Genomic DNA, 26,876 nt, shown 5'->3' with positions numbered 1-26,876 from the left:
ACATATTTTCAGACTAGGGGAGTACAAATGACCAAAAATTATATTTTATGATACTTATTTTTTAAGAAAATGAATTATAAGAAAAAACAAAATTTTCAATAAAATATAGAACTATTTTCATACGCACTCAAATAAGAATGCTGAAAGCTAAAATCAAAATAGTCGTAATTTTTAAAGTAAAGTTCACACAAAGATGATATGGGATGACTTTATTTCATATGAAAATATTTTTGGCATAAGTTCATTGAGTACATCATACGTACTCAGCCATGCATGTGTTTTATGAATATTCATAGGGATGGAGATAGCTTAGGCCAAGCCCCCGCTGAAGATAGCTTAGGCCAAGCCGCCGCTTCAGCGGGGGCTTGGCCGGTGCCGCCCTCGTAGATTTTCTTATAGTGTTTTTATGGTTTTTTTTTACAGAGATGTAAGGAATTGAAGGAAGAAGATGAGGAGAAAGAGAGGGGAGAGAGAAATATGATTGACCTTGGGAATAGAGTTCACGTTTATCTCCATTTATTGTTTTGTGGGATTAGGAAAATAGTAGTAATATCTAAAATTCTACATTGGCATTTAAGCACCAAATTTTCAATTAGATAATTTAAATTCAATCCTTTCAATTGGTTAAATCAAATTCAATCGAAAGGTATAATTTAATGGTGGAAAAATGAGTAGTACTAATAAACAAGAGTACTTTGACTTAATTTATCATGATTGAGTGCGTTTAAGTCACTAATAATATTAGTTTAGGAATATATTAATATGTTCTTCAATCTTTAAAAATGTTTTAAGAATCAAATAGTACTATTTAAAGTTTTATTATATTATTTTTATAATAATATATTGTATTAATCAATTTATTTATTCCAATAAATTTTTTTCCCATAGTTATTTGTCTCATATTTCATTTTTTGTCTTTCTACTAACACGTATTCATTTATCTTTTACTAATTTTGATAAATAGGCATCACATTTCACTCATATTTTATCATAAAATTAATACTCTACATAATTATACACATTCACCAATATTTTTTTTCCATTTGTAATATTTGAAATGAACCAAAGTGGGATAAGTAATCTCGAATGGATGAAGTACCATATTTATATTAAATTAATATTATAACAACTCAATTTGCGACTCTTATGATATCAAGATATGACTAAATGTGTTTATATCAATATTTTCTTTGGATTCAAATCTAAAATCCTAGATACACCATTACGGACCACTAGTACTATTAGATAAGACTAGTCGCTACCAGAGATTCAAGAGCATCGTGTGTTTTGCCGTATTTGTCATTAGTTTTGAGCACCGGCTCATTTCAATTTCTAGTTCTGTCCCTGAATGTTCAGGTTGAGTTGTGATGAGCGCGGTGGATGTTGAGTATGTCTGCGAAGAAGATGTTAAATAAAATGTTCCGATTATATTACATAATACTTAGTAATCTCTCCGTCCCAAGATATTAGACTCATTTCTTTTGGCACAAGAATTTAGACAACTGGAAATATTTACCAAGCTCTTAACAGAAAGGCAATCAGTTGAACAATTTCAACAACAAGGAACAAAATATGTGAAATTCCAATCACAATTCTCAAAAACCTAGCTGGTCATTACTGATTAAAAGAACCAGTTACCTCAGTGTTAATGACACAGCCTTGTGATGGAGCTATGTAATCGTTCAAGTCGCCAATTCTGAGCGTGGCAGAAAATCTCTCCAACATTATCGTAGTTTGGTGTACATTCCCTGAAAAACATAAGAGCATTCACATCCGTGCTCTTGCCAACGAGCACGGATGTGGGCCCGGCCCCACTTTTTCTGCCTGCTCTTAGGCAAGAGCACAACACCCACATCCGTGCTCTTTCACAAGGACGAGCACAGGGGTCCCTGATGATTGGGCGAATTTTTGATGGTAATAAATGCAGGTAATAACTATAGATCACGACACAGAAAGTTACGTGGTTCGATTTACTGAGGTAAATCTACGTCCACGGGAAGAAAGGAGGGCAAATTTGTATTGCTTGATCTGGATTACAGCTTACAACACTGACTTGCTATATGATTCGATATCTAGAGAGCTTTTTTGTCTATCTGATCTAAGTTCTATTTATACATGTGAACCAAGATCGTGGCTTCCAGGTTGACAACTGCTTCATACCACTAAATAGATCGTGGGTGTGGTGGAGGTCGTGGAGGTCCTGCATGGGTCCACTATCCAAGATCGTGGCTTGCAGGTTGACAACTGCTTCATACCACTAAATAGATCGTGGGTGTAGTGGAGGTCGTGGAGGTCCTGCATGGGTCCACTATCTCCTTGTTCGGTCGAATACTGAGACCGAACTGCTGAACTTTGCCGATCAGCTTTGGCCGATCTGAGAGTAGAGCTTGATTGGTTCTTTTGCCGATCTGAGAGTAGAGCTTGATTGGTTGGCTTTTACCGAGCTGTAGGCTGCGACCGAACTCTTTGGTTGTGCCGAACCGAACTGAACTCTTTGGTTGTGCCGAACTGATACTCTTTCTTGGGTTTTGGGCTAATGGGCCGTCACTGCTATTGGGCTCGCCATTAGGGTTTAGTTGTTTAGTTCGTACCCCATCACTACCCCCCCCGAAAAGCGAAGTGAATCACTTCGGCATTTTGGATGAGTGTAAGGGGGAGGCTGACGTCAGGGGACGTGCCATGCGCGTGTCTGCATTAAATGCGATAGCGAATCCGGCCGTTGAATCCAGAAAAAGGGGGATTTGAAACGGCGCTACGGATTTGAAATGCCTCTGTGAATCTGATAAATATTACCATTTTCCATCATTGGAACACTTTTGCTATTGTTTCTTCTGCATTCTCTCTCTTTTGCGCAAAATTTCCTTCCGCTCCTTCAAGAATTTCTTCAGAACTTCTTCAGACTTTCAAAGAGTAAGAATCATGTCTTCTTCTTCTTCTTCTGAGTCAGGTAGCGGTAGGAAAGGGGGTAAGGGATCTTCTAGCCGGAAAGAGTCCGGGGAGAAGACCGTAGAATACTTTCACAGCATCTTGAGTAAGGACACTGTGATATCCCTACACGGAAAATATCTTCTTCCCGGGGGGAAGGTGGTGATTCCTGACGACGATCATAGGGCTAACTCGCCGCCGGAGGGTTATGCCACCGTTTACGAAGCCTGCTTAGAATGCGGGCTTCGTTTCCCTCTTCCCCCACCTTTTGTAGAGCTTCTTGATTTTTTCCAACTCCCTTTAGGTCAGGTGACTCCGAATTCTTGGAGGCACTTATCGGCCTTTGCTGCCGAACTGCGTAGGCTAGATAAGGATCTGTCTCTGAGGGCAATCCTTAATTTCTTCCAGTTTAAGAGGAAGGGATCTTGGTTTTACTTGATCCCTTTACAGCCCTTTAGAGCCTTTTGTAAAACCAAATGGCCGAAATGGCAAAATCGCTTCTTTTTTTACAATAGGACAGCGGCTCCGGGCTTTCCCTGGAGAGGGCCGAAGTCCGTAATTCCTCATCCTCGGTTAGAACCGTTGAACGAGCTCGAGGGCTAGCTCAATAAGATTCCTATGATTAGGACGCAGTACTTGGAGTCTGAGCTCGTCAAGGGCGACTTCGTGTTCGACTCCTCGTCTTCGGACGACGAGACTGAGGGTGAGGATTTCTTTTTCATGCATTACTACCTGGACGACGAAAACTAACCTTGTTTTCTTGCTTTTTGGCAGTGAACTTGCTAAACAAGCTCGGTCGCAAATCCTCCGAATCTAAGGAACCGGAGAGGCCGAATACCACCAGCTCGGCGTCTGATGCCGAGAAGAATCCGAAGAGGCAAAAGACCTCTTCGGATCCAAAGAAGCCGGAGTCGACTTCGGCAAATAGGAAGGCGAAGCTTCAGAAGCCCCCAAGAGCGCCAGAGAAAGACGTGGTCTTGGCGCCTCCTTCGGAACATATCTGTGAGCCCTTTTTATGGCCCACGGACTTCGCCGAGGTGAATTCTTTTCTTGATTTTCTGGCCTTGCTTTTTTCCTGTATTTTTTGTGGCCCCTCGGTTGACTTTTTCCTTTTTCCATTTTCAGAGGAACGATATGCTCAGCAAGCTCGTCGCAGTTGAACTCTCTAAAGCGTCCAGCGACTATGCTGAGATGCAGAGGAAGTTGACTGCTGCTCGTCACCAGGCCGAACAGGCTAGGGCAGACTTTGAGAAAGCAAGGGCTGCTAGGATCTCGGCTCAGGATGAGGCACAGCGGGCAAAAAACGAGCTCATTATCCAGAGAGAGCAGTCGAAACAGAGGGAGGCTGCTGCCGTGGTTGCCCAAGGGGAGGCTCTCCGTGCTTTCGCGGAGAAACTCTTTTTGAGCAATCAATTTTCGGCCTTTGTCGGTGATCTGCTGAAACTGATGACCGATAATGCTGAGCAGGGACCCGAAGTCGTCCTGCCGCTGTATGGCCGAGAAATTGCAGCTCGTCTCCAGAGTCTGCCGCTCCTTGACGAGCTCGCGTCATCCTCGGTCCTGCTTTCTGCTGACCGAGTCCGTAATTGCCGAGCTGACCGGGACGAGAACATGGAGGCCATCTTTGCCTCCTTGGGACCTGTTTCACCCGCTCCAATTTTCCATGGAGAGGGTGAGCAGGAAAACGAGGCCGGCAAGGAGACCGAGCAGCCGGATCGGCAGACCGGCGACGGGCAGGCCGAGCAGGAGGTGCAGCAGATCGGCTATGGGGGCGCCGAGCAGGCTGGGGGGAGTAGGGAGGCTGAGGCTGAAGCCGAGGTGGACAAGGAGGGAGAAGCTGAAACCCGGAGGGGAGCCGGAGATGAAACTGGCGGAGTATGATTTCGTCTCCCTTCTCTTAGTTTAGTTTCTTTCTTCCTTCTTGTAAAATGGCCTTGAAGCCCTCCTTGTGTAAAAATTTTTTTTTCTTATGAATGAAAAAATTTTCTTTCTACACTCGTGTCTTCGTATAGCTTTTCTTGACCTCTTTTACTCCTGTTGTGGTTTACTGCCTGCTCGGTAAGCTGAAATGCCGAACTGACCTAGCTGCTTTGTATTCTTTAACTCTAAGGAGCTGGAGGGTACTTCACTGGAAGCGGCTATACTCTTCGGCTTTAAACGAAGCTGAGAAAAAAGCCATAGAGGACCAGATGAAGTATGACGAACTCTTGGCTCGTTCAGTGGAGCTGGAGTCCGACAATAAGGACTTAGAGTCCATAAGGAAGGATCTGGAGGCCGAGCTGGATATTGTCGTCGCTGAGAGGACTGCATATGAGGATTTCATCTGCGGACGCGGGGGAATGAGCATATCTGAAGTTCAGAATCAAGTTGATGAACTGTGGGAGGAGCTTCATGTACTCCGGAGGAACAATGCGCTGGAGAGCTCGGCTTGCCAACAAGTTGTGAAATCATTGCGGCGCTGGGCTTCTCGGTACGACATCATTCTTTCCCGGCGTCCTTCAATCGAGAGATTCCTTAGGCATTTCCCGCCAACAGATGCTCACACTCCAGCTCAAACCTCTGATCCACTTGCTCAAAATCCTACTCCAAATCAGCAACGAACTCAGGAGCAACCGGAAACGTCAAGACGAGAACGGACTCAGGAGCAACCGGAAACGTCAAGACAAGGACGGACTGAAGTTCGTAGAGGAGCTGTGATTATGAGTGAGCAAGATCAACAAATGCTTCGTGAAGAGACTCTTCGCCGCCGAGGTGCCAGAACTTCCCGGACTCAGGGAAGAGGCGGTAGATCGATCAGAGCAGCTCGTCCACCTACTTATTCTTCAACTGCTCGGAACGCCCGAACTCAGCATCATGAGGATTTTTCGGATAGGTGGCTCAACTTTAGCAACCGTGGACAGTAGAATAGTCCTTTGTAATAGCGTAACGCCCTCTCGTAGGGCAGCGGAGTTGTATGCCGAACAAGACTTAATAAATGAAAATTTTTTTCATTTCGCTTCTATCACTGCGTACTTACAGTTCAGCGATTTTTTATTTCATTTATTGTACTCGTCCTCGGTCTTATGAAGTAAACTTCTTTGACCGGACTCGTCCTCGGTCTTATGAAGTAAACTTCTTTGACCGGACTCGTCTTTGGTCTTATGAAGTGAACTTCTTTGACCGGACTCGTCTTTGGTCTTATGAAGTAAACTTCTTTGACCGGACTCGTCTTTGGTCTTATGAAGTAAACTTCTTTGACCGGACTTGGTTTGTGTCCTAATTTGGCGAGTTTTATCGCTCGGATCGGACTTTCCCTTTGTCCTAATTTGGCGAGCTTTATCGCTCGGATCGGACTTTCCCTTTGTCCTAATTTGGCGAGTTTTATCGCTCGGATCGGACTTTCCCTTTTTGCAGTTCGTTTCAGACGAACTGCTTGTTTCTTAAGCTGAATTGTGGAGTCTTGTATCTTCCTGAGAAGCTTGGACTCACAATTGTCTTTAATACATGTTCTAAAAAGGGGATCAGCCTTTAAAGAACAAAATACCTCAGTAACATTTGTAAGAGACGACACGCACATAGAGAGACAACGCACATAAAGACAAATAAAAAAGACGAAAAAGGTTTTAAACTTTTATAAAACGACAAGCATGAAAAACAAGTAAAAAACAAAGAAAGCACATACCCCTAGGACCGAACTAGACACAAGACTGACTGACCGGACTGTCTCTTACAAATGGAACTTCTTGAGGTTGGAAATGTGCCATGTTCGGGGTACTTGTTCTCCTGACATGTGAGTCAATTTATAAGACCCTTTGCCGAGGACTTCTGACACCCGATATGGACCTTCCCATGTGGGTTCGAGTTTGCCCAGCTTTTCTGCTCGGCTTACTTCATTGTTTCTCAAGACGAGATCTCCCACTTGAAATTGCAGCTTTTTCACCCTTTGGTTATAATACTGGGCTACTTGCTCCTTGTACTTGGCTGCTTTTATGCAGGCCAATTCTCTTCTTTCTTCGGCAAGATCTAGTTCGGCTCTCAGTCCGTCCTCATTTAGTTCTGCTGAGAAATTAAGAGTTCGGGGACTGGGTATGCCGATCTCAACCGGAATCACGGCTTCAGTGCCGTACACCAGACTGTACGGAGTTTCACCGTTTGAGGTTTTTGGTGTAGTTCGGTAAGACCATAGGACTTGAGGAAGATTTTCTACCCATTGTCCTTTGGCTTGTTCTAACCGAGCTTTTAACCCTTTCACTAGAATACGGTTTGTTACTTCCGTTTGTCCGTTTGCTTGTGGGTGAGAGACCGAAGTGAACCGCTGTTGAATATTCAGCTCTTGGCACCAATTCTTGAATGTCTTGTCGGTGAACTGAGTCCCATTATCCGAAATGAGGATATGGGGTATGCCAAATCGGCAAACTATGTTCTTCCAGACAAAATCCAATGCCTTCGAGCTCGTTATCGTAGCTAATGGTTCAGCCTCCACCCACTTCGTGAAGTAATCCACGGCAACGATAAGGAATTTCATTTGCCGAGGAGCTTGTGGTAGTGGTCCTACTATGTCTATGCCCCATTGCATAAAAGGCCAAGGGCTTTGCATAGCACATAGATCGGTCTGCGGCATCCTTGGGATATTTGCATGGATTTGGCACTTCGTACATGTCTTGACGAGCTGCACTGCTTCTTGTACCAAAGTTGGCCAATAATATCCCCATCTCAGAACTTTTTTAGCTAAAGCTTTAGCTCCGATGTGGGTACCGCAAGATCCTTCATGAACTTCTCTAAGGATGTAGTCCGTCTCTTCTGGTCCTACACATCGCAATAACGGTTGAAGGTAGGACTTTCTGTATAGGACTCCTTCATGAAATTCATACCGAAGTGCTCGGCATGTGATTTTCCGAGCTTCTCTCTTATCCTCGGGCAGTTGTCCTTGATCTAGATACTGTAAGATCGGCGTCATCCAGTTCGGCGAGCTGGTTACTGAATGTATCTCAGCTTCATCAATGCTTCGGTGTAGTAATTCCTCCACCTTTGAGCTCGGATATGAGGCCAACTTACTTAAAGTATTTGCTCGGCTGTTTTCCGCTCTGGGAATGCGGATTATCCGAAAATAAGAGAAACTTCGGCTAATGCTTTGCGCTTTGTCCAAGTATTTTTTCATCCTCTCATCTCGGGCTTCGCTTGTACCCAGCATGTGATTCACTATGACTTGTGAATCACAATGGATTTTGAGAGATTTGACAAATAGACTTTGCGCTAATTGAAGTCCGGCAAGGAGGGCTTCGTATTCGGCTTCGTTATTAGTAGTTGGGAATAGGAACCGAAGTGAATAAGTTACCTCGTGTCCGTCGGGAGCGATAAGTAGAATACCAGCTCCACTTCCCGTCTTATTCGAAGCTCCATCTACGAATCCACTCCAGCAGTCCGGCGGCTCTACTTCGGATTCCTGGGGCTGTGTTAGTTCGTCATTGGCAGGATTTTTCTGTTCGGCAATAACAGGGATTGCTTGATCGAACTTTGCCTCTGCAAGAAAATCTGCCAAGGCTTGTCCCTTGATGGCTTTCCGAGGTAGAAATTCTATTGAGTGTTCTCCCAGCTCTATGGCCCACTTGGCAATTCTGCCTGATGCTTCTGGCTTAGTCAAAACTTGCCGAAGTGGAAGATCGGTTAAGACGCATACCTTGTGAGCATAGAAATATGGCCGCAGTCTCCTTGCTGCATTTACTAATGCCAGAGCAATTTTTTCCAGAGGTTGATACCTTGTTTCTGGACCTCTTAATGCTCGGCTTGTAAAGTAGATGGGAAACTGCTTTAGGCCTTCTTCTCGTACAAGCACCGCGCTAATGGTTTGATCTGATGCCGCTAAGTATAAGAATATCACTTCGGCATCTGTTGGAGCAGAGAGAATAGGAAGCTCGGCTAAATAACTTTTGAGCTCGTCAAAAGCCTTTTTCTGCTCGACTCCCCACTCAAACTTTGGTGCCTTCTTCAACACATTGAAGAACGGCATTTGCTTTTCGGCTGCTTGGGAAAGGAATCTATTCAGTGCGGCTAGACATCCAGTTAGCCTTTGCACATCATGTATGGACTTCGGCGTTGCCATGTTCTGAACAACTTGAACTTTTAGCGGATTTGCCTTGAGTCCTTCCTTTGAAACCCAACAACCTAGAAACTTTCCCGAATCTACCAAAAAGGTACATTTTTGGGGATTGAGTTTGAGGTTGGCTTTTCGGAGCACGTCGAGAGTGGACTTGAGATTGTCTTCGTACTCCGAAGTGCTTCTGCTTTTAACGACTATGTCGTCAACATACACTTCAACCTCTTTTCCGATTAGGTGCCGAAATAGCTTGTCAACCATCCTTTGATATGTGGCTCCGGCATTCTTTAAACCGAATGGCATCTTTTTGTAAGCAAAAATGCCGAAGTCAGTAATGAAAGCCGTTTTTGAAGCATCACTCTCATCCATTAAAACTTGGTGATATCCTTTGTATAAATCAAGAAAACAAAAAATTTCGAAGCCTATCAAAGCTTCTACTTTTTTATCTATGTTCGGAAGGGGATAGCAATCTTTAGGACAGTGCTTGTTTAGATCGGTAAAATCTATGCACATCCGCCATCCTCCCTCTTTTTTCTTGATCATCACAGGGTTGGCCACCCAAGAAGGATATTTCACTTCAAATAACACATCCGCTTTCAGTAATTGGCGGACTTCGTCATGGATGACTTGACTTCTTTCTGCCGCAAAGAGTCTTTGCTTCTGTTTTATAGGCCGGACTGAAGGATCAATATTTAACCGATGTGTAATTACCTCAGGGGGCACTCCGGTCATGTCCAACGGCGACCACGCAAAGACGTCTTTGTACTCTTTGAGGAGCTGGATGGTCTTTTCCCGGAGTAGAGGTGTTCCCGCGAAACCGATCTTCACCGTTCTGGATGGATCATCTTCATATAACCGAACTTCCATCGAGTTCGGCTCCGGTGTGACTTCGGTCATTTCGCCTGCCTCTGACTCCGGCTGCTGTGATTGCTATGCTTGATGGTGCCGATCTGATTGCTCGGCACTTTTAAGCGCAATCTGCAAACACTCTTTTGCTCTCTTTTGATCACCTCGGATGACCGCTATCCCTCCTTTAGTGGGGATCTTGATGGTGAGGTGATAAGTAGAGCAAATGGCCCGAACTGTGTTGAGCCAGTCTCTTCCCAGTATAATGTTGTACGGGGACCGAGCTTTTACCACAAAGAACTCGATCATCGTACTGGAGCTTGTAGGCGCTCTTCCCACCGTAATCGGAAGGCTGATAATACCTTCAGGGCGGGTGTCCTCCTGGGCGAAACTTTTCAGAGGAAGCGGAGCCGGACTGAGCCGAGCTGGATCCACTTCCAGTTTATCGAAACATTCTTTAAAAAGAATGCTAACTGACGCTCCTGTATCCACGAACACTCTGTGGATCAGTTTGTTTGCCACTCCGGCTTGAATGACAATGGCGTCTTGATGAGGAGAGATGGCCGGGACGGGATCAGCATCTGAAAATGTAATCACTTCGTCCTGCTTCAGCCTTTTATGCGTTGGCTCCTCTCGATTGAAGCCTCTGCGCTCTGACTTCAGGGACGATTTAGTCTTCCCGGCTGGGAGAGCGTCAATAGTCTGGATTACTCCATCATATTGCGGCTCGTCATCGTCTTCGGGATCCTGTTGCCTTTTCGGATCCTGAGGAGCACAGTTCGCACCTCTCTGCTTCTTGTTCTTTTTCGGCTGCTTGCTTTGGTATTTTTTTAACGTCCCTGTTTTCACAAGAACATCAATACCTGCAGCCAAATGTCGGCACTCCTCGGTATCGTGACCGTGGTCTTGATGGAAGGAGCAATAATTATCCTGACTTCGGCGCGCGGCCGATTTCGTCATCCGCTTTGGCTTTTCGAACATATCGGAATGCAGTTCGAAAATTTCCGCTCTCGACTTGTTCAATGGTACGAACTGAGCGGGCGGTTTCTCAAGATCGAGACGTGGTCCCAATCTGCCTTGTACCGGTGCCCTTTGAATTCTTTCAAAAGGAGTTCGGCGAGGAAGCCTCTGATCGCTATGATCGGGCTTCTTTTTGTCTCCTCTAGATGAGCTGTCTAAAGACCGTTTTCGACGGTCTGCCTCATCGGCACGAGAAAACTGGTCCGCAATGTCCCACATCTCTTGAGCTGTTTGCGGACTGCATTCAACGAGCTTCCTGTAGAGAGCTCCTGGCAGTATTCCATTTTGGAATGCCGAAATGACAAGTAGATCATTGAGATCATCTACTTGTAGGCATTCCTTGTGGAACCTCGTCATGAAGTCGCTAATTTTTTCATCGCGACCTTGACGAATAGAAAGCAGCTGAGCCGAAGTGATTCGGGCTTCCGCTTTCTGGAAGAATCTCCTATGAAAAGCATCCATTAGATCTCTGTAAGATCTAATGCTGCCTTGAGGGAGGCTATCAAACCACCTCCTTGCGTTCCCGATGAGCAGCTCGGGAAACAGCTTACACATGTGAACCTCATTGAGACCTTGGTTCGCCATATTATACTGATAGCGTCCCAAGAAATCATGAGGATCCACTAACCCGTCATAAGTCATTGACGGAGTTCGGTAATTCTGCGGCAACGGAGTTCGGGTGATATCATCCGAGAATGGAGTCTTCAGCGCTCCATACATGGCGAACCCGACATCTCTTCGGTATGGTGGAGATGGAGTTCTCCTGTGATTCCGGTAACGAGGAGGAAGAGGAACATGTCGGTGGTGAGGATTCTTTCTCCGGGGAGATGCGACACTACTGCGGTAGTGACTTTCATGTCTAGATGGAGAGAGAGAATCCGCCGTTTTCGTCTCCGGCTTTTGGCCTTTTTGCAGGAATGTTAAGAATTCATCCTGCTTCTCGGCCAAAAACAACTTGACAGCCTCGTTCAAATCGGGCTGCTGGGAAGACTCGGTGCGATGACTTCTGGAGTGGCTTGTTCCTTCACCGTGAGAACTGGAGACAGATTTCTCACGAGGCTGTTTTCCAGACCTACGGGCTGGACTAGCTTCCTCATGGTTATCACGGACGGAAGCACGGGTATTATGTGATCTGGTATGCATTTTTTTGGTGGAAGAGGATCAAAAACTCGCTTTTATCACAGATTTGGTTCTCTGGTTCCCACAGACGGCGCCAGTGATGATTGGGCGAATTTTTGATGGTAATAAATGCAGGTAATAACTATAGATCACGACACAGAAAGTTACGTGGTTCGATTTACTGAGGTAAATCTACGTCCACGGGAAGAAAGGAGGGCAAATTTGTATTGCTTGATCTGGATTACAGCTTACAACACTGACTTGCTATATGATTCGATATCTAGAGAGCTTTTTTGTCTATCTGATCTAAGTTCTATTTATACATGTGAACCAAGATCGTGGCTTCCAGGTTGACAACTGCTTCATACCACTAAATAGATCGTGGGTGTGGTGGAGGTCGTGGAGGTCCTGCATGGGTCCACTATCCAAGATCGTGGCTTGCAGGTTGACAACTGCTTCATACCACTAAATAGATCGTGGGTGTAGTGGAGGTCGTGGAGGTCCTGCATGGGTCCACTATCTCCTTGTTCGGTCGAATACTGAGACCGAACTGCTGAACTTTGCCGATCAGCTTTGGCCGATCTGAGAGTAGAGCTTGATTGGTTCTTTTGCCGATCTGAGAGTAGAGCTTGATTGGTTGGCTTTTACCGAGCTGTAGGCTGCGACCGAACTCTTTGGTTGTGCCGAACCGAACTGAACTCTTTGGTTGTGCCGAACTGATACTCTTTCTTGGGTTTTGGGCTAATGGGCCGTCACTGCTATTGGGCTCGCCATTAGGGTTTAGTTGTTTAGTTCGTACCCCATCAGTCCCACCATTCCATTATTCAATTTAAATAAAAACATTTTCACAAAATTAAAATGCATTAAAAATACTCGGAATAATATTACAAAATACATTAAAAATTAAAAATTACATAATTAAAATCCTAAAAAATAAAAATTACATAATTAAAATCCAAAAAATAAAAATTACATAATTATAAAAAATAAAAATTACATAATTAAAATCCTAAAAATTAAAAATTACATAATTAAACTCCTAAAAATTAAAAATTACATAATTAAATTCATAAAATTAAAAAACCCACTACTCGTGGTCGAATTTCGCCCACATGTGTTTGATTAGATCTTCTTGTAGCTCAACATGGGTTCGGGTATCGCGCATTGTGTGCCTTGTTTTGATCCTCTCACCCACCGTCGTATGCACATCTCGGCGTGGGGGAGGCCTCGCGCTTGAGCTTCCGGCTTCATCCTCGTCGTAAAAGCTAGCCGCCCTCGGTCCTTCGTCGGCTATAATCATGTTGTGTAAGATAATACACGTGTACATGATGTCGGCGATATTTTTCACGTACCACAGCGAGACGGGGCCTTCACAATGTTGAATCGGGCTTGAAGGACCCCAAATGCTCTTTCGACGTCTTTCCGCGCAGACTCTTGACGCTGCGCAAAAAGAACCCGTCTCGGGTCTTGCGAGTTGCTGAGCGTCTTCACGAAAGTCGACCACCTTGAGTAGATACCATCGGCGAGATAGTAACCCATGTGGTATACATTTCCGTTGACGGTGAAGTCAATCGCCGGTGCTACACCATTCAACACATCATTGAAGAGGGGTGAAGAATAGAGCACGTTCAAGTCGTTGTTGGATCCGGCAACACCGAAATATGCATGTCAAATCCATAGGCGGTAGTCGGCGACCGCTTCAAGGATAAGTGTTGGGCCGTCGCCTTTGTGGCCGCTTAAGTGTTGCCCCCTCCAAGCAGTCGGACAATTCTTCCACCTCCAATGCATGCAGTCAATGCTGCCAAGCATACCGAGAAAGTCATGGACTGTTTCGTGAAGACGAAGCAACCGTTGGCAATCATCGGTGGTGGGTGCCCGAAGGAATTCATCACCGAAAGTTGAACGAACGCCCTCGCAAAAATTTTTAAGACAAAGGATTCCATTGGACTCACCGACATGCAAATACTCGTCGAAGAGGTCGGCCGTTTGCCCAGTAGCGAGTTGTCGGATGGCACACGTACACTTCTGCAACGCTGAGAGACTTTGCCGACCGGCTGCATCTGGACCTGTTTGGAAGTATTCAACACGGGCGGACAATGTGTTGAGAATACGCATGAACAAGGGCTTTGACATGCGAAAACGACGCCTAAATTAATCTTCCTGAAACCGCGGCTGGTCGGAAAAATAGTTGGCAACGAGCCTTTCGTGGGCTCCCTCCCCGGTCACGATGGATGTAGCGGCGAGTTGATCTAGTTGGTTGAGGAGGAGGGGCGAGGGTATTCGCTGCGACATATGTTTCATAAGCGGCACAATATTGTTCGTAGTATTCTTGTTCTTCACGCTCCGCTTCCGCAATGAGATGGGTGAAATCCATTTGAGGTTTTGAGTGAGAGATGAATATGTAGATAAGTTGTATGAAAAATATGAATGAGAGATGAAGGTGAGATGATTTGATGTAAAAAATGATGATGAATGTGTGTATTTATAGACTATATTGGAGGGAAAAAATTCAAAAAATACAGAAAAATGGGCAAAAAAGGCCAATTTTTTGGGATTGTGAAAATATTTTTTTTTATTTTTTGGTATTATTTTCGATTTAAAAAAAATAATTTTCCAACGGATATGCAGTTGGCCAATCAGAACGCGCCACGTCGCCTACTCGCTGGCACGGACGTGCTCGATGCATCAAGAAGCGTTGTGCCAGCGGCAAGAGCGCAGCGGCGGAAAGCGGTGCCGCGCCGCTGGCACGGACGGACGGACGAGCAATTGCTCGCCGCTGTGGATGCTCTTAGATATGATCTTCTTCTCCAGAAGCGTGACTTCTGATCTCCCTCAATCTGCAATCAAAAGTCACCAATTAAAACCTCAATTACACGTATCTCTCCTAATACTAAATCTGCAATTCATGCCTCCACACAAATAAAAAAAGAGTGAACTACATAAAACGTCCTTGACCTTTGCATTTGTTTCACTCCAGGCCCCTGACGTTTAAAAATATCGCCACAGGTCTCTGGCGTTTAACATAATCACATATCAGGTATTTTCGAACAAAAATACCCTTCAACCCTAAACGGGCATTTTGGTCAGACCACATCTGACCTGCAGTGGCGGCCACCATACTCTGGCGTGATTTGATGTGCGGGTGTCAGCCATCAAGTCATGATGGCGCATCAGTGGCGGTTGGTAACGTAATGGACCACACGCACACGCCACGTACTCAGGACTCTGGGTGTGATTTATGAAATATGTTTAAAAAATTTCACAAGTCTTAGTTTCGGCCTTCACTCTCACCCCGCCTAAAAGTTTTGCAAAAAATGAGTTATCTCTCCTACCCCGCCAAAAAATTGCAAAACATTGTGCTCACTCTTCAATCTAATCTCTCTCTCTGCCCCCTCTGTGAAAAAACTATTTTGCACGAATGGCACTTAAACGAAAGCGCGCCGGATCATCAGGCGGTTCGTCGTCCCGGAAATCGTCTCGCCGTAACAGGGAACCCACACCCCCGCCATCGCCACCACACTGTCGACCACCACCGAGATATGCACCGGTGGTCATAGATGTGGAAGAAGAAACCTGGGATATCCGCGATCCTGATCTTGATTTTTTCGTCCCAGAAGATGAATATAGTAAGTTATAACCCTCGGTTTGTGATTTAAGGTTTACAGAATTTATTTAAACTGTGAATATATTTTTGTTTCTCCGGAAATTGATTTCTAATCCTCATTTGGTGAATTAGGGCGCCAGAGTTTGATTTTTTGTTGTGAATTTTGTTTACTGTTTTGGTTTGATTGTTAACGGTCCGATTATTGTTCTCCTTAACAGGGGATGCGCCTGGAATGTTTTCAATTGCTTTCCATCATGGCGGTTCATTCTTCAATACCAACGATGACAACAAGTATGTTGGTTGGAAGTTGACATACTTCGACTTCTGCAATATAAACCATTTCGCGCTCATAGACCTATCGAGCATGGTGTTAAAGTTGAAGTACGATAGGAAGATGATATGTGAGTTCTATTATTGCGATCCAAAGTACAGTAATGCATGCGCGGGGGTTTCAATCGGCGGCCTGTTGTTGCCCATTGTTGAGGATTCACATCTGACGGATTTCCTCAAGGTGGCGTCTACGACAACAAAGTTAGTTCACATCTATGTTGTAGAGATAACCCGGGCTGACGCTCTATTGAAGAAAATGAAGGATGAAGCACAAGTGCTTCTCAGATTCAGGGCGGCTAAACCCCCAGGAGTCATCATTGAAGAGATTGAAGAAACCGAACCTAGTGTGCCAAAGCAAAAGCCTAGACGGATGAGGAGGCAGCGGAATAAGCCTTTAATGATTGGATGGTATGATAGGGATATAGAGTTCGTGCAATATCTTACGAAGAGTTTAGACGATGATCATGCTAAGAGGAAAAGGGACGCGGAGGTAGCTAGTCAAAATTTGGCGAATGCATTTGAAGCGGTATCAACCGAATCAGTACCAACCGAAGCCCCGGTCTCTGAGATTGGAGAAGCATCCGTAGCAGCACCCGACATTGAATGTACCGCAGAGGTTGGAGGAGGATGTTTTGAAGAAGTAGGAGATGTTGGAGGTGGAGAATCCCATGCACACGTGAAGGGGCTGGCAGCGGAAGCGTGCGGACAAAACGGATCACAAGAATTTGATCTATTTAGCAGATTATTAGGACAAAATCTATTCGCGTAATTATCACATGTATCATGCTCATAACTTGAATTAAAACATGCTTTAGCACATAAAATTCCTAAAACATGCTTACTACGAAATTAGTCAATTTACCTCGTTGATTCAATCAAGAATCGATGATGGCTTGCTCCGTCTCCACGTGAAGATCTTCAATACAAGACCTCGGATCTTCTGACTGGTGTCCCAGACTATACGCTGATATTTGTGTGGGCAAATCTCACTAACGTACTAGGACTCGAATAATGGAAGACAGAACTCAGCTCACGGAGGAGAGCACAATTTTAGAAAATCACTCTTTAGAGGGGGGACGAAAATTTGACAAAATAATTGTTGTGTTTTCTGTCTCCTTTATTCTCCTATTTATTTAAGTCACATATTGGGCCCAGTCAGGGATCTAAGGAAGAATCTGGAACATGCCTCACCCAATTAGCTTTTTACTAATTAAATTGAACCCACAATTTAATATAAGCTTATATTGGAATATTACGAGCAGCCACTACAGAAGTAATATTGCACTGCCTTCCAAATCTGAAATTACAAGTATTCCGGGTTTCCTTTAATTGTATTTGATTTATTTCCCGCGCTTAAGATGTAAACATCCATTAATTAATTAATGTCTGCTATAGACTTAATTAATTAACATATTTCGAATTCCAAGAGTGGACTTAGCAAGAAACTCTTATTTATTATTCATAGAGTAATCAAACTCCAACTAGCTAGGTTCCGAATAATAAAACCTCGTTTCGAGCTCCTCTTGTGGATGTTATCAAACGAGACTCTCCTCGGGCACGTTTCAACATAATAGCAATCCTAGCACCTCTAGATAATGATCACCACTACCCAATATACCTGGATCGTTGGGTTACGAAAAACACGCACCTTTGGTAAGTCAAAGTAGTGGATACTCAATATCGTATGCTCAATGCTAACGTACATTGATTAAGAAATTAATTCTCAAGACCTCGTCTTTCAGTAGATAGCATAAAGACTCGTCTTGCTGTTAGATCCATTCAATGCTATACCACACCAACGTCATCTTATTTCAATAAGGTTTAGAAATAATCGGACTGACATTGCAACCTTTCGCGATAGGTAGTCTAGGCCTATCTAGGTTGTGAAATTCTTATTTTTCTTTGTTTAGAACTGACCGTGTTACCTTAAATTGGACGACGCCCACAACCGGTCTACTAAAACAAAGACTTAGACTTTGTTACGTTTGCTCATACATTTAAATATGCAATAAACAACCATTAAATGTAAAACATAACAACATTATGACAAAAATAATCTGATGCATTTATTGGAAAATAACCATTAGAGTTTTACAGTATCCAATCACTTGAAAGGTGATTTCTAGTATACAAAACCCTAACAATCTCCCACTTATTGTCACGCCCGCATTTCCTAAGGATAGGAAGTACGGTGGACCGCGACTAGGGGAGGAATAAAGAAGCGGGGAAGAAAGGGGAGAACAGGAATATTTGACCCAAAAACATTTATTAAAAAGAAGTTCACTTCAAACATTGTACTAAGAAGACATTACTAAAGTTAATGTAAACAGAGTTAAATAAAAACAATGTATCGGATTACAAAGCAGCGGAAAAGACCAAAAGACAGATGATGCCGGGTATGACGACACGACACCATCCAAAAGACCAAGTAAAACACTCATTTGGCTTTCACTGCTCAACATCCGTCATCCCCATCGCCGCTCAACCTGCACATTAAGAAAACAACATGCAGGGCTGAGTACTTATTGCACTCAGTGGACACACGCCAAAATCATAGTTTGTCATGCCACATCAGTGTAACCTTGGGGTTTTAAGTGTAAGAAAATAACCCAAGTACACAAAATATATTTCATAAATTCGACTGCGCAGTCATTTTCAGATATTGCCACCCTTATTCCCACCATCATACACTATCTGATCCAACGGTGACAAGGGGCGTGGCCACACCCTAAGTCAACTAGACCGGCCAACTTGCTCTCAGATGGCTCCCGGTCTCGTGTACACTAGCCTGAGGGTTCGCAGCCCAACAGACCCGAATTTGATTAAACATATGTGGTAAACCACTTCAGATAGGTTTCAAATCAAAACAATTGGCAAGACAAACAGTTCACCTCCATAAACATTTCCGGAACAAAGTCCGTATTAAAAAAAATAGCCCACATAAAAGTAGGGTAGAAAAGCCCACCTCGATTGCTTAGCTTTTAAAACAGTTCCCTTCAACCACACTTCCCTCGAAACAGTCACCCTTTTGACAGATAAATAAATCGTGATTAGAGTCAGAGTAAACGAGGTTTAAACGACAATGCATGATTCCTACGTGGACGACTTCAACATCTAGCACGTTACACGTACACACACTTAACAACATGTTATCAAACAAACACACAAAGCCACACGTTCGAAACGCACCCCGCACGCACCCGACACGCGTACGACGTACCTCAAAACGCGCACACGACACACACACACAGCACTCCAACTCCTGGCATACTCTTACTGTGCAAACGGCTCACCTGGCCCGGAAAAGGTTCGGAAAAAGCTCGGAAACAGGATCGGCATCTCGGCATGGCTCGGTGTCTCGGCCACCTGGCTCGGCACCTCGGCCGTCTGGCTCGGCACGTCGGCCGCCTGGCTCGGCACGTCGGCCGCCTGGCTCGGCACGTCGGCCGCCTGGCTCGGCACGTCGGCCGCCTGGCTCGGCACGTCGGCCGCCTGGCTCGGCACCTCGGCCACCTGGCTCGGCACCTCGGCCGCCTGGCTCGGTACGTCGGCCGCCTGGCTCGGCACCTCGGCCACCTGGCTCGGCACCTCGGCCACCTGGCTCGGCACCTCGGACGGCTGGCTCGGCACCTGGCGCGGCACCTGTTTCGGCCTTGGCTCGGCGCCTGGCGCGGCACCTGTCTCGGCCTTGGCTCGGCGCCTGGCGCGGCACCCGTCTCGGCCTTGGCTCGGCGCCTGGCGCGGTCCAGTGTACACTCACTTTCCTCCAACCTCCGATTCTCAAACCCTATACGACATTCACACCACACCTCCTACGTCCCAAAACACACCCAAACACCTGGTTCATCCCTTCAAAACTCTCCACAACACTGCCCTAGGCCGAACCCTACAACTCTCGGCCAACACACACGAAACCCTCGAACCAAACACTGATTTTCCCGAGCCATCTCTTGGCCAAACACACCCACATACTTCACAAAACACAACACTCAGAAACACACCCAAAGCACATGAAAACATCTCCCAAAAACATACAACTCGCGAATCTGCGCAGTCTACTTGCAAAAATCATAATAAAATCATACGACATCCAATGAAGCTGAAATTTACACACCACACCGAAGACACATCCAAGTTTATACGGTTAAAAATTTCGTACCAAAAGGAGATCGTTTGCTCAGTCAAAACGGGGTCGGAACCCACTGTCAGTTACTATCAAAACATGCTCGACAACAACACATAATCACAAAATCTATTCAGCATCTAAACCTTCCCAAAAACGTCCTACATGCATGTTTTTCGAATTTAACAAGGGTTAGGGTTTGGGTTACCTTTCCCGGATAGTTCGAACGTAGATCAAACGCTTCCCTACTCCGATTTCAATTCGGTACGAGAGATATACCTTGACGAAACCAAGAATTCAGTGAGAGGGAGTGAGAGGGAAGAGGACCAGAGAGAGAAGGAGAGAGGGGCTTACCGGTGTTGTGCACGACGCGAGAGAGAAGAGAGCTTGAGAGAGAACCGAGAGAGAAAAAGAATGAAAAGGGGGGGGGGATCGGTTATGAGGGAGTGAGGGGGAGGTTGAGGAATTAGTGGGAGAGGGGGAGGGGTTTTCGAAAAAAAAAAAGAAGAGGGAGAGAAAAAGATTTAGTTAATTAGAATTTTAATCCATGATTTATTAATTAACCTAATTTTAATTGCCTAGATAAATTATCTCACATCCACAACAAAAAATAAAACAATTAAGATTTTCCACACCATATATTAAACACAAAATCACAAATCAACCAAAAAAAATAAAAGAATAAAACTTCAACATTTTCGGCTATTACACTTATACTCAAAACAGCTTTCGAGTATACAAAATAGTAGTGCACACGTCTAAATTTCTCCCACTTATACTGAAAGCGAGTTGAGGTCTTGAATGAGTCGAACTCACATCCCTTCAACGTGGCACTCGAACGGTTTTACCGCCAAAGCCTTTGTAAAAGGATCTGCCAGGTTGTTCTCTGACGCAATCTTGACCACTTTTATGTCTCCTCTCTGCACTATATCTCTAATGGTATGATACTTCCGCTCTATGTGTTTGCTCGCTTTGTGAGCTCTTGGTTCTTTCGAGTTTGCCACAGCACCAGAATTGTCACAATAAATAGTGATGCTCTTGGGCAGATTCGAAACCACACCTAAATCCATAAGGAAGTTCTTGAACCATACAGCCTCTTTTGCAGCCTCTGATGCGGCCACATACTCGGGTTCCATGGTCAAGTCCGCAATGCATTTCTACTTCACACTCTTCCAAATTACGGCTCCACCTCCTAAGGTGAACACATATCCTGAAGTAGATTTTCTCGAGTCCTGATCAGCTTGAAAGTCTGAGTCAGTATATCCCAAAGGACAGTGCTCGACTGCATTCTAAACTAGAGCATAGTCCTTAGTCCGTTTAAGGTACTTGAGTATGTTCTTTACGGCAGTCCAATGTCCTTGGCCCCCGGATTCGACTGATATCTTGCCACCATGCCAACAACAAAGCAAATATCTGGTCTAGTACAAAGCATAGCATACATGAGACTTCCAACTGCCGAAGCATATGGAATCCTTCTCATTGCTTGTATCTCAGACGGCGTTTTAGGGCACATCTCTTGAGATAAATGGATGCCATGTCTAAAAGGTAAGAAACCTTTCTTGGCGTCCTGCATGCTAAAACGACTAATTACTGTTTCGATGTAAGATTCTTAAGATAAGCACAACATCTTCTTCTCTCGATTCCGAAGAACCTTGATCCCGAGGATGTGTCCCGCGTCTCCCATATCCTTCATCTCGAACTGGTTTGATAACCATGTTCGAACTGATGACAACATCTTTTTATTGTTTCCAATTAGAAGAATTTCATCTACATATAAAACTAAGTACACCACATTCCCCTTATCAACTTTCTTATACACGCAGCTCTCACTTGGGCACTTTTCGAATCCAAACTTGCAAACAGTTTGATCGAAACATTGGTTCCACGATCTGGATGCTTGCTTGAGGCCATAAATGGCCTTCTTAAGCTTCCAAACCATGTGTTCTTTGCCCTTTATGGCATATCCTTCGGGTTTTTCCATGTAGATGGTCTCCTCAAGACTGCCGTTTAGAAATGCAGTCTTAACGTCCATCTGCCATACATCCCAATCCATATAAGCTGCAATAGACAACAGTATCCGGATCGATTTGAGCATGGCCACTGGGGAGAAGGTCTCATCATAATCGATGCCTTCCTTTCGGGTATACCCCTTGGCCACTAGTCTTGCTTTGAAGACTTTAACTCGTCCATCGGGTCCACGTTTACGTTTATATATCCACTTGCTCCCAATGGCAGTACAACCTTCGGGTAGGACGGATAAATCGTAGACGTCTTTGTCTATCATAGATTGTAGTTCCGAATCCATTGCTTTTACCCATTCGCAATGATCGATATCTGCCTGCGCCTCCGCAAAGTTCCAGGGATCTAATACATTGCTGTCCGAGGAGTGATCCATAGATTCTTCCAAACCAATGTATCTGTCGGGCTCATGTGAGACCCTCCCACTGCGGCGCGGCACTACAATATTTTGAGTAGAAGTTAAAGTTTCGGGAATTGTTTGTACACTTGGTACTTGTTCTTGGTTAATGGAACTTGTGACTGAAGTTAGCTCATCAAGAGCCACTTCACTGCTGGGTTTATGATTCATTACATAGTCTTCCTCTAAGAATGTCGCGTGAGTGCTCGCAATGACTTTCTTATCTCGGAGACTAAAGAATTCATAACCTTTCGTTCCTTTGGGGTAACCTATAAACAAACATACCTCTGTCCTAGATCCTAGCTTAGTTGGATCCTTTTCCAATACATGAGCCGGGCAACCCCAAACCTTGAGATGTGCTAGATTGGGCTTACGCCCAGTCCACAACTCATATGGAGTTTTAGGTACGGATTTTGATGGTATATTGTCTAAAATGTGACTTGCGGAAAGCAAGGCATGTCCCCAAAATGAAATAGGCAGACGTGCATAACTCATCATCGATCGAACCATGTTTAATAAGGTCATGTTCCTTCTTTCAGCCACGCCGTTCTGCTGGGGTGTGCCCGGAGCAGTCAGTTGGGATTGAATTCGCACTTCCGATAAGTAGTCCAAAAATTCGGCACTGAGGTATTCGCCTCCACGATCAGATCATAGGCATTTGATATTCTTCCCATGATACTTCTCCACAAGAGTCTTAAAGTCTTTAAACTTGTCAAAAGACTCTGACTTGTGACGCATCAAGTAGACATATCCAATTTTCGAGAAGTCATCAATAAATGTGATGAAGTATCGAAAACCACCTCTTGCCTCAGTTGACATTGGTCCACATACATCGGAATGAACGAGCTCAAGTACTTCCTTGGACCTATTTCCCTTAGCCTTAAAAGGCCTCTTGGTCATCTTGCCTTCTAAGCATGACCCACACTTATGAAAAGGTTCCTCCTCTAGACCTTTGATAAGATCTTGTTGAACAAGAGAATGGATCCTCCTTTCATTGGCATGACCAAGTCTAAGGTGCCACAAGTACGTTTCGTTCATTGAATTTGAAGGTTCTTTTCGTTTCTTTGAAATTTTTGATGTTGTATTGAGTTCTGATTTGCGATTATTAAACTATGTAGAAGTGATTGTGTACAGATTGTTTTCCATGATACCACGACAGATATAAGAACCATCTTTCTTAATAACGCAGTTGTCATTAAAAGAAATCGAATATCCATCATAAACCAATTTAGAAACTGAAATTAAATTTCTTCTAAAAGAAGGTATCAACAAAACATTCTTCAAAATCAAAAATTTATCACTACTAAAACGCAAATAAATGTCTCCCACTGCAACGGCCGCCACTTTGGTAGCGTCGCCCAGCTGGACTTCGATCTCACGATCATGTAGCCGTCTTGTCACCTGCATTAAGTCAGGATCAAAACAAATATGATCAGTGGCTCCTGTGTCAATAACCCAAGTGCAAATTGATGTCGAAGTCAAACAAGACTCGACAACTAGAGCTTGGTGCATACCTGTAGCCTTGCCCCGTTTAGGACAGTCTGGCTTCCAATGCCCCTTTTCTCCACACTTGAAACACTTCCCCGTGGGCTTCTTGTTAGCCCTCTTCTTCTTCTTTCCCTTAGCTATCTTGGCCGGTCCTGAGTTCGGTGCTTGCCTTTTTCCTTTGCTAGGCTTTAAGCCAGAGGAACGAGGCGCCGAAGTCATCATGGCCGCCTTAGCCTGGACCATAAGGTCCTCTGCCGACTGAAGTTCAGTCAACAACTCTGCCAAGGTGTAATTCCTTTTGTTCATCACGAAGTTGAGCTTGAACTGTTGGATGCTAGGGGGAAGACTTTGAAGGATGATAGTCACCTGGGACTCGGGATCGATCGTCCCTCCCAAGACCTCAATTTGGTTGAGGTGGCCCATCATCTCGAGGACATGGTCCCTCACAGACGAGCCTTCCTTCATTGTCTTCGACATGATACTCCGAAAGGCTTGAGACTTCGCCGTTTGATTCTGAGTACCAAAAAGATTTTTGAGATTCTACATAATCTCGGCGGCTGTTTCCATGGCTGAATGCTGATGCTTGAGTACTGAAGACATAGATGCCAACATGTAGCACTTAGCCATCTCATTCGCCTTATGCCACCATCTGTGTGCATCTCTGACTCCTGCCGCAGAGGTAGCCGCCGGCACTGGAGGTTGCGGGGTGGTGAGCACAAAGATGTACTCATCTGCTGTGAGAACGATGTCCAAATTTTGTTTCCATTCTATGTAATTTTGGCCCTCGAGTTTATTTTCTTTGAGAATTGCGGAAAGAGGATTGAATGACATATTGACGATTTGATTTGCACTACAAAACAGAGTATTTTACTATTGTCATAAACTTATGTAAGAAGTTTGATTAGATTAACCATAAAACTTTTCAAAATCTTACAACTGTAAAATTAAAATTTTGTACCCTCCAGAGGAAGTCAATACGCATTAAAATCTTACAATTTTACTGGTCACAACACCGACGAATAGTCCAGAGACCACAGAGTGGCATGGCCGCCTAATGTTGCCTAAGCAAGACCACCGAATTTAGCATTACAGAGTCTCATTTCTACAACACACTCCCATAACAATGCTTGTGTGCTGCTAACAAGATCAAGCTATCTCATAAATCCTGTGTGAACTTCTGAATCTCGCAGTTTCTTAGGATTATTGTCCCCACAGAGCAGGTGGCGATAATATTGGAAACTACATTCTAGTTCATACTATTTATATTTGAGAAGCCCGCCCTCATGAACTTGCTATTTTCTTAGGATTATTGTCCCCACAGAGCATGTGGCGATAATATTAGAAAAAGGCTTCATAAATTGCAGGCCAATTGATGGAGGCCATATACAAACGTTGAGTTCGTAATTATAGCTTCTATATTTTGGGTTATGGTTTTACTTTAATTATCCTTAGCCTTGAGGCAGTTTAAGGCTTAATTAAATTCTGTTGGTATTTAATCTACTGGATAATTAAATCTTTTATTAATTGGTATCTTCCTTTAGGAAATTATTGTTCTAGAATATAATTCTTATTCATGTCTACTATAAGATATATCTAAAATAAACAAATTATTTAATTCTTAATAAGACATGAAAAATTAAATTCAAATTAATTCCATGTCCAAGATTAGGAAGATATTTCATTATTTAATGTATTCATACATATCTATCCCTTTTAGGATCTTAGATATATAAATATTAGGAAACTATTAAATATTAGAAAATAATAAAAATATTCCTTAAATCTAGATAAATATTAGGAAACTATTAAATTATTCTCATCTATATCATCTAGGAATAAAATAATATTATTTATTTCCATAGATATAGATAATAATAAAAATATTCCTAAAATCTAGGTAAATCTACCAAAAAGATTTTATTTCCATTAAATAATAATATTTTAATGATATCTTTTAATAAAATAATTAAATAATCATTAAAATAATCTTTCATCGTTATCTCATCGTATGAGGTTCGAACGAACGATGAACGACGAAGATCCGACGAATTCGTCGTCGAATCACGACGCATGCAGCGTCTCGGCCGCCTGGCTCGTCGGGTGTCGCAGCTTCTCGGCCAGGCGCGCACACGGCGGCACTCGCCTCTCGGCCAGCTGCTCGACGCCTGTCTCGGCGTCTCGGCTCGTCGGGTGCCGACGCTTCTCGGCCAGGCGCGCGCCTCTCGGCCAGCGTCTCGGCGCCCTGATCGACGGGTGCCGACGCTTCTCGGCCAGCGTCTCGGCGCCCGGCTCGACCCTCCGAGTCGTCGGGTGTCGCGAGCTCTCGGCCAGCGGCGCGCACGGTGACGCATCCGCTCTCGGCCAGCTCGGACCTTCCGCCTAGGGTTCGGCCCGGTGTCTCGCGGTGTCTCGGTGGCTCTCGGACGAGCCACCACTCCGCGCCAGTCACCGCCGTGTCGACCTTGACCCGGGTTCCGTCTGGTGCGTGTGGTCTCGGCCGGCGGCGCGCACGAGTCCCCACTCGTTTGTGCGTCGCCCCGTGATCACGGCTCCCGGCTCCCACTGTCTCGACATCCCTATCTCGATCGCACATGGTGCGTTCGAGCAATTCAAGTTCTTTGATTCGATAGTTCTTGAGTTCATCATGCATAATTAATTAAACAAAACACCAAGAACATGCTTCGCAATCAAATAATACATGCATACATGAATTTCGCGAAATTTAAATCCAAATAATCAGAGCCAAAGACTGGCTCTGATACCAACTGAAGGGGCTGGCAGCGGAAGCGTGCGGACAAAACGGATCACATGAATTTGATCTATTTAGCAGATTATTTAGACAAAATCTATTCACGTAATTATCACATGTATCATGCTCATAACTTGAATTAAAACATGCTTTAGCACATAAAATTCCTAAAACATGCTTACT

The sequence above is a fragment of the Salvia splendens genome, chromosome 8, assembly GCF_004379255.2.
Source record: "Salvia splendens isolate huo1 chromosome 8, SspV2, whole genome shotgun sequence".
NCBI lineage: Eukaryota > Viridiplantae > Streptophyta > Magnoliopsida > Lamiales > Lamiaceae > Salvia > Salvia splendens.
The sequence above is the reverse complement of the archived record's forward strand: the minus strand, read 5'-3'. Positions refer to the sequence as shown.